At 40.1% G+C, this 7,500-nt stretch overlaps 1 protein-coding gene across 3 annotated transcripts in view; it reads left to right on the forward strand.

Moving 5' to 3' along the window:
- LOC138002032 (alpha-1,6-mannosylglycoprotein 6-beta-N-acetylglucosaminyltransferase A-like) overlaps nucleotides 1-7,500 on the forward strand; it is a 58,785-nt gene that overhangs the window by 8,754 nt on the left and 42,531 nt on the right. The gene's annotated exons all lie outside the window — the stretch shown is intronic.

Here is a 7,500-nt window from a genome sequence, read left to right on the forward strand (position 1 = left end):
TGCAAACCGTCATTCACGCGTAAAACGTTCGACAATAAATGCAAATAGTACAGTACGAAAGACAACCCGAGCAAAGTCAATATCATGGCGATATTCACCAGAGTTAGACGGATGTTATTGCTATATTTCGATTTACCGTACTTCAAAATCATCATCAGGCAAATCGGGTTTACAGAGCGCTTGATATTTAAATACACGAGACTTATTTAAATAATAAGAGTTCGCGGCTAGCTTTAAAGCCAGAGTTAATTGCAGACTGCTTAGTTTTTATATAGAAAGCTTCTTTAAATAGAAGAATATTCCAGTTGTTGTCCATATCAGTTATACTGGTAAAATACCAATTTCCCTTGTAATAATTCCATCCTTGTTAACACTAAGGAATTCTACTTGAAAACAGTCAGGGACAATACCAGCATAATTGATATGGTCGAGTAATGGCGGAGTAAAGACCTTCGATGTGACTGTCCGCAATCTTTACACTTGGCATGGTGACTAATGGCTGAATTGTTCAGCAAAAGTATTCAACAAAAGAACGTTTAGATCATCGGACTCCTCGGACGACTCAACCACATCGCCTGAGGTGAAAAAACCTAAGTAGTACGATTCACTGCTCACTGAAGGACCCGAGCAAGAAGAAGATGAAGTAATGACAGCTCTTAATTAATATGTCGGGGGAGGTTGCTGCGAAGGTACAAAGGATTTTGGAAAAGCTAGAAAAGCTAGACACGATAGAACTGTCTTTGAAGAAAATTGAATCCAAACTGGCAAAGCTAGAAACACGAACGACAGAGTTGGAAGTTTTCAAAGAAGAAGCCAAGAAGGATCATAAGCGAGTTGAAAGATGGCGCCAACTTTGCTGCAAAACAATTACAGGAGAAGTCTCAAGAGTTAGCAAAGGCACAAGCAGAAATTACCGACCTCACGAGGAAGGTGCAAAAACATGAAGAAGCAGTTAAGGAGACCAAGTCAAAATGCTTGTATCTTGAGGCCTATTCTCGACGTGAAAACATCAAGTTTATGAATATCGAAGAAGGACCTCAAGACCAACTTGAAGACACAGAGGAGATTTTAAGAGACTTTTTAGAACGCAAACTGGGATATGTAGATGCTCGGAATGTCACAGTAGATTTTCAACCTGTTCACCGCACAGAAAACACCAAAGAGGGGAATCCTCGTCCAATTCTTGCACGTTTCCTGAGGTATAAAGATGTGCAAAACATTTTTTCACTGGGACACCGCTTGAAAGGATCAAAGTTTCAAATGTTCCGAGACCTACCGACTGAAATTGTTAAACGCCGCAGGGTACAGATGGCAACTTTTAAAACTGCCAAACGAAGACGAATCCCAGCGGCTTTTAGATGAGTGTAAACAACATGGACATGGAATAGCAATATTGAGGCACAAAAATTACTCACTAGGAAACGCAGAGAACTGAGACAATATAATACAAAACACAAAATTTGACAGATGACAACAGCTATATACACAGGGAGTATACACAACACTGTCATCAGAAATTAGAAAAATTATGACCGAATGTAACGCTAATCAAATTTTCAATCTATGCATTCAACGAAATGATAACTTGAAAAAGTGGTACAAGAAATGGCCATGCATGACACTTATTCTTTTAGCCAAGCACAAAGTTGTATATTAGAGGGCGCTTATGGCCTGTAGGTAAAGAACTTCCTCCATAACTTTTTATAACTTTTGTCATTGCTTCAACAATCAATTGCTGTCGGGTCATCTGTCACTGTGTGATTGATGAAAAACAATATATAACTTATGCTATTGCGGACGGTTGCTTTCTTTATCAGATTTTCAGTTTTTTCTTCTCTTTCAAACTTAGGACAGAGCCTAAGAAAACGCGTTTTTCGTCCCCAGTCAATTTAACCTTTTATTGATACGTGCGTGTCTCTGTTTACATTTTGCCTGACAATGTTTAGTTTGCTGTGTTTTTACGTAACCTTACTGTTATTATATTTAACCTCTTGTTTATCTTTTTTTATTTCTCATATTTTTTGTATTGCGAGAATACTCCTTGGGTAAAGACAGTCGATGCTGTCTGACAAAAACGTCTAAAAATGGATTTTAAAATAGGATCAATTAACGTTAGAGGTTTGGGAGACCAGGTCAAACGGCGAGAAATCTTTAACTGGCTTAGAGCAAAAAAATATTCATTATATTTTATTCAAGAAATGCACTGTACAGAAGACAATAAGAATGATTGGTCGCTGTTGCACCAGTAAAAAGGCAGGTGTTGCCATACTTTTTAATAATAACTTCACCTTTCAAATCTCTAAAACATATTCCGATCCCGAGAGACGGTTTATAATATGTGATCTGAGAGTAAATGGGAAACAATTAACGCTGACAAATATTTCCGCTCCAAACAACGATGATTCAAATTTCTTCACCTCGGTTTTTAGTCATTTGGCTGATTTCAAGTGCGACGAGATCATGATAGGTGGCGATTTCAATTTTAGTTTTAGTTTGCGGTTGTGCATGTGGAAAAAAGATGGCGGCCGTTCACAGAGGAGTCCGTGCTCACGCTAGTAATTGGAATGACTGGGATAGAAACCGAAAACTAGTTGTTGTTTTGATGATGATGCTCGATGATGAAGCTCCTATGATGCTGGAACGACAAGTCTGGTGCCGGCAATGGCTACTGCGACGTACCGAACGGGAAGCTTATCATACGATTTTTAAAAAGTTGGCAGTTGAAGACACGCCTGGTTTTGCTGAATACCTGAGGGTACCACACGCTAAATTGGTCGTTTTGGTAGAAGCAGTTGCAGGGTTTCGACAAAACACTGACCCCCGGTCAACTGACCCCCTACTGACCCCCTACTGACCCCCTATAAAATCAATGGGAAAATGAAAATAAAAAAAGCCCAGAACCATCAATGGGACCCGATTCAACTTCATGAATAAATTTAGCTTACCTGAAACTTTCAAGATGGCGGAGGCGTTGCAGATTTTCGAACCACTTTTCATTTGACTGAAGGAATTGTCACGGAAAATCGAGCACAGAATAAGTTGGAATATCAGCAAGCATGGTATTTGTACCCGCTAGAAAATTAAGCAATAAAAATAGCGAAGAAATTCTGGCAACTAACCGCGAGCTACACGCACACGATTACATCAACCGGAAGTTTATTATGGGAAGCTTGTCGTCCCAAGGTCTGTTCATTTGTCAGCGTTTCTCTTTGCTTCATTTCCCAATACGTACGAAAGCAATATTTGATCATATTCAATCGTATTCTGTGCTCGATTTTCCGTCAACAAAACCTCCACTAAACAGTAAAAGGAGAACAAGAGTAGGAAATCTGCAACGCATCCGCCATCTTGAAAGTTTCGGGTAAGCTAAATTTATTGATGAACTTGAATCGGGTCCCATTGATAGTTCTGGGCTTTCTTAATTTTCATTTTCCCTTTGATTTTATAGGGGGTCAGTAAGGGGGTCATTGAGGGGGTCAGTAGGGGGTCAGTTGACCGGGGGTCAGTGTTTTGTCGAAACCCGCAGTTGCACCGTTCATAAAGAAACAGGAAACATTTATGAGAGAATCTATACAACTAAGCGAGAGAGTAGCCCTAGCAATCATTCCAGTCACTATCCTTTCAGTTTCGAATCGGTACGAGTACAATATCTTGTATTGTGATGGGGGTTTGCGTCGCTATTTATCGTGTCTTCGGAAAAGAGTATTTGAAAACACCAAATACAAGTGATAAATGGAAGGAAATTGCGCAGTTATTTTACTCCAGGTGGAATATTCCAAACATTATTGGAGCAATTGACGGGAAAAGGATCCTTATCCAAAAGCCAGCCTGCGCGGGATCTCATTTTCATGACTATAAAGGAAATGAGAGCATAGTAGCATTGGTTATGGCTGGACCAGAGTATGAGTGTCTATTTGTCGATGTAGGGACAAACGGACGAGACCCAGACGGCCATGCATGGCATCGTTGCTCTCTAAAGAATCGATAAAGAAAGCCCTGGAGAGCTGTGACAACCCTTTAAATATACCTCCCCTTCACCCACTGCCAGGGGCTACAAAGCCGATTCCCTTTGTTCTTACAGGGAATGAGGCCTTCCCTTTGTTCAAACACATAAGCGCTTAAGCCCTACCCAAGAGGAAATCTGACGGTCGCCGAGGAAAGGATAGCCAACTACCGCATTTCGAGAGGGCGAAGAATATCTGAGAACATTCTCGGTATTCTGGGAAATAGATGTCGTTTTTTACGGGCTCCCTTTTTGCTGCAACCCGAAAAGGTGCAGCAAATCCCTATGGCTATACTTACGCTTCATAACTGGCTACGAAACGATAGAGCAAGTACTGTCCTCCGACACTGATCGAAAGAGAAGATTCGAATACACGGGAGCTTATTCCCGGGTCTTGGAGAGATGATCTTCCTCCCCAGTCTCTGTTGCCATTGCAGCCAGCTTTGGTTCACCAGTGAAGCTAAAGAAATGCGTCAGGAGTTCACACGGTGGTTTAGTGATGAGGGAGATGTTGAATTTCAACACACTTGCAAGGAAGTGATATAGTCACTGAAGTTACAGCTTGTGGCTAAAATGTGGTACTCCTTGAACTGTCAGCTTGATGACCTAACATTGACCGAATGCATAAATGGCGGCCAAAAATGTATTCTTTTGTTTATGTGCTAATGAGACTCACTAGCCTCGCTCTCAAGCAGCATTTCTGTTATATTTAGTCCATGCAAACGAGTCTAGTGAGACTAATTAGCACATAAACAAAATAATATTTTTTTGGCCGCCATTTATACATTCGGTCTATAGAGCTTCACTTTCTTCACCAAAAGTAGAGAAAACTGGCATTCATTGGCCACAAGTGTTAAGACCCTAAATGAAAAAATTGGCTCTTTAGCTTAAAGTACCGTTTAAACACAATTTCTACTGTAACCGTAGACAAAACAGAACTGTTCACAGCAAAACGTAAGATGCAGTGTTTAGTCACAAGAAGCATGGCATTGATCATGCTTAATAACGCGCAATTAAGAGGTTCCTTCGATCAGTTTGAATGACTATGTTTTGACACAATTTCCATGCACAGTTTGTCAAAATGAGTTCAACGTTAATAGGGTTGTATTTTCAGAAGGAATGTTTGCATAGTTAAATCCTTGTACGTTTTTTGAAAGGGGAGGGAGAAGGGTACATGTAGTTGAAGACACGTTGCATTTCAAGGACTGTGAGGTTAAAATTCATCAAGGGTTTCCCCGTCTGTTTCTAGGAAAATTAAATGGTGGATTCAAAAAACCAAACATTTATTAAGCAACGACAAAAGTTTAAAAGACCAACCAATCCTCAGTTTCACTTCTGCAATCTGGGACAACCCATTTAAAAACAGATTAGCAGTGCCTAAGTTACAATGTGAAAAAGTTGTTATACTTTAAAATGGAATAAAGGGCAAATTGAATTCAACCTACTAGTATAGGTTGGTTTTAACATCCTCGTCTCTTATTCATGATCAGAAACAAAGGAAATTAAAAATCACCTGAGATTCACTGCAAAGTATGTCACGGTAATGATGTTCCCAATCAGGCAATGCTCAGTGATACATGAAAAACGTCTTAAAATTTGTGTTATCTGGCAGCTCAACTGAATCAAAAACTAGTCCCTCAAGAAAGGATTTAATGAACTGCAATTCTCTCTTTGTTTCAACAAGCCTTAACAAAGAAAGGGAATGGGAATAAACACTGTGCTAGGCTTATACATTTACTGGCATGTTCACCCAAGGTCATGATAACTTCTTCCTTCATTATTTTGAAATGCCAGAGGAGAGTACAGGGTTCGACATCTCCGCTAGCCCGGTAGCCCGAGGCTAGTAAAAATTTTGTCGGGCTAGTAAAAAACGACGTTTAATAGCCCGCTGGCTAGTAGAAAAATGGAAATAAACTAGATATAATTAGTTTTAGTTTGCAGTTCACAGTTGATTAAAAAACAAGAAAGTTTAAAATGTAACGATAATACCAATAATTTTATAAAGAAAACAAATCTATCATCTTCTGGCGTCTCTTTTATCTTGCGTGTAGTTCGTAAACATCGCTAGATCCCAGACTCTGAGCTTAATGGTTAATGTCTTCCCCAGTCTTCTCCCTACCAATGTTGTGATGCCTTGCACATCGCCTCGCACGATCGCTTCGCAATTGAACCGATTGTAAAGATGGAGCGATTTTTGACAAATTACGAGGCGCCACCATGTAAAAAAGGGAAGGCGGCCGAAACTGAAAGTACCAGTAAACAGGAAAGCAGTAAGATTTACGAGAGCACTCAGAGAAAGAGAACTTTTAATCCATCGTGGAAAGCAAGCTTCCCGTGGCTTGTGCACTGGCATTCTACGGTTAGCCTTCGCCGCGTGCACAAGTGAATGTGAAACGAACATTTTGTTAGCTTTTTTCCTTAAATAACACATTATGTTATCACAATGGAAGAAAAAATTCCATTCTTTATCATTTTAAAAGACCTTGCCAATAAGTTCAGAGGAAGGTTTGCGTGTTTGGGGTTGAAGTAGACCTCGAGGGAAATTGATCCGGGCTACTAAGTTTTGCTTCGGGCTAGTAAATTCTAGAAATCACTAGCCTGGTGACTAGTAATGCAGGTAGCCAGGTGTCGAACCCTGCAGAGTATGAGCGAAACTGATCTGTAGCATTCAACCACTGACTTTGATAGTAACTGTTGACTGAGTGATTACTACTGGTAGAACTTGCACTGGCTGGTCTCCCATAGTTTTCAACATAACCAATAGTTGTATGTTGAGGAAAACTATGAGGGCAGCTGCCTGCTTGCTCAATGCCATCTTTCTCCTCCATGTCATAAAGCACATCAGAAATTAATTTCTTGGCTCCGCAAAATTGACCAGGAGTTAATTTGGCCAAAGTCAAAGCAACATAATTACCAAAGGCCACTGACTCACTTTTTTCAACTAGTGGTGTTTGCGAGACAGATGGAGGTGGATTGCATCTACAGCTCGAGCCAATAGCTTCAGCTTTTTGTCTTCTCTTTCATCTCTTTGAGCCACTCTTGATCTTTTCCTAGATTTTGCCTCTGGTTGGTCCATTATTGAATCCACAGTGGCATCTGTGTCATCACAAATTGAATCGAAGAAGTGTAGTTGAGGAAAGAATTCCCAGGTACTTATGTAAATGTCCTTGGTGCCTGAGCCTGATGGTTTATGTTTGGCTTTGGAGTTTTCCTGTTTGTAAATCTTGACCAAACTCTTCCATTTTCGAGCTATTTCTTCACAAGTGAATTTCTCATTAAGTTCTTTATGCAACAAGTCCAACAAAAGGTCCTTGTTGGCATTGGTGTGGTACTCTGCTGCATTGTGATCCCACACGGAGGGATTTCGTTGATAGTATGAAATGAGAGTTTCTGAAAAAGAAATGCGTGCACGTTTCTTTATCAATATTTAACTTTTATGTTTTATCAAAATAAAATTTAGCAGATCTTCACTCTGAAAAAGAGTACAGGGTTTACCT

This window comes from Montipora foliosa, chromosome 1 (genome assembly GCF_036669935.1).
Source record: "Montipora foliosa isolate CH-2021 chromosome 1, ASM3666993v2, whole genome shotgun sequence".
Lineage (NCBI taxonomy): Eukaryota > Metazoa > Cnidaria > Anthozoa > Scleractinia > Acroporidae > Montipora > Montipora foliosa.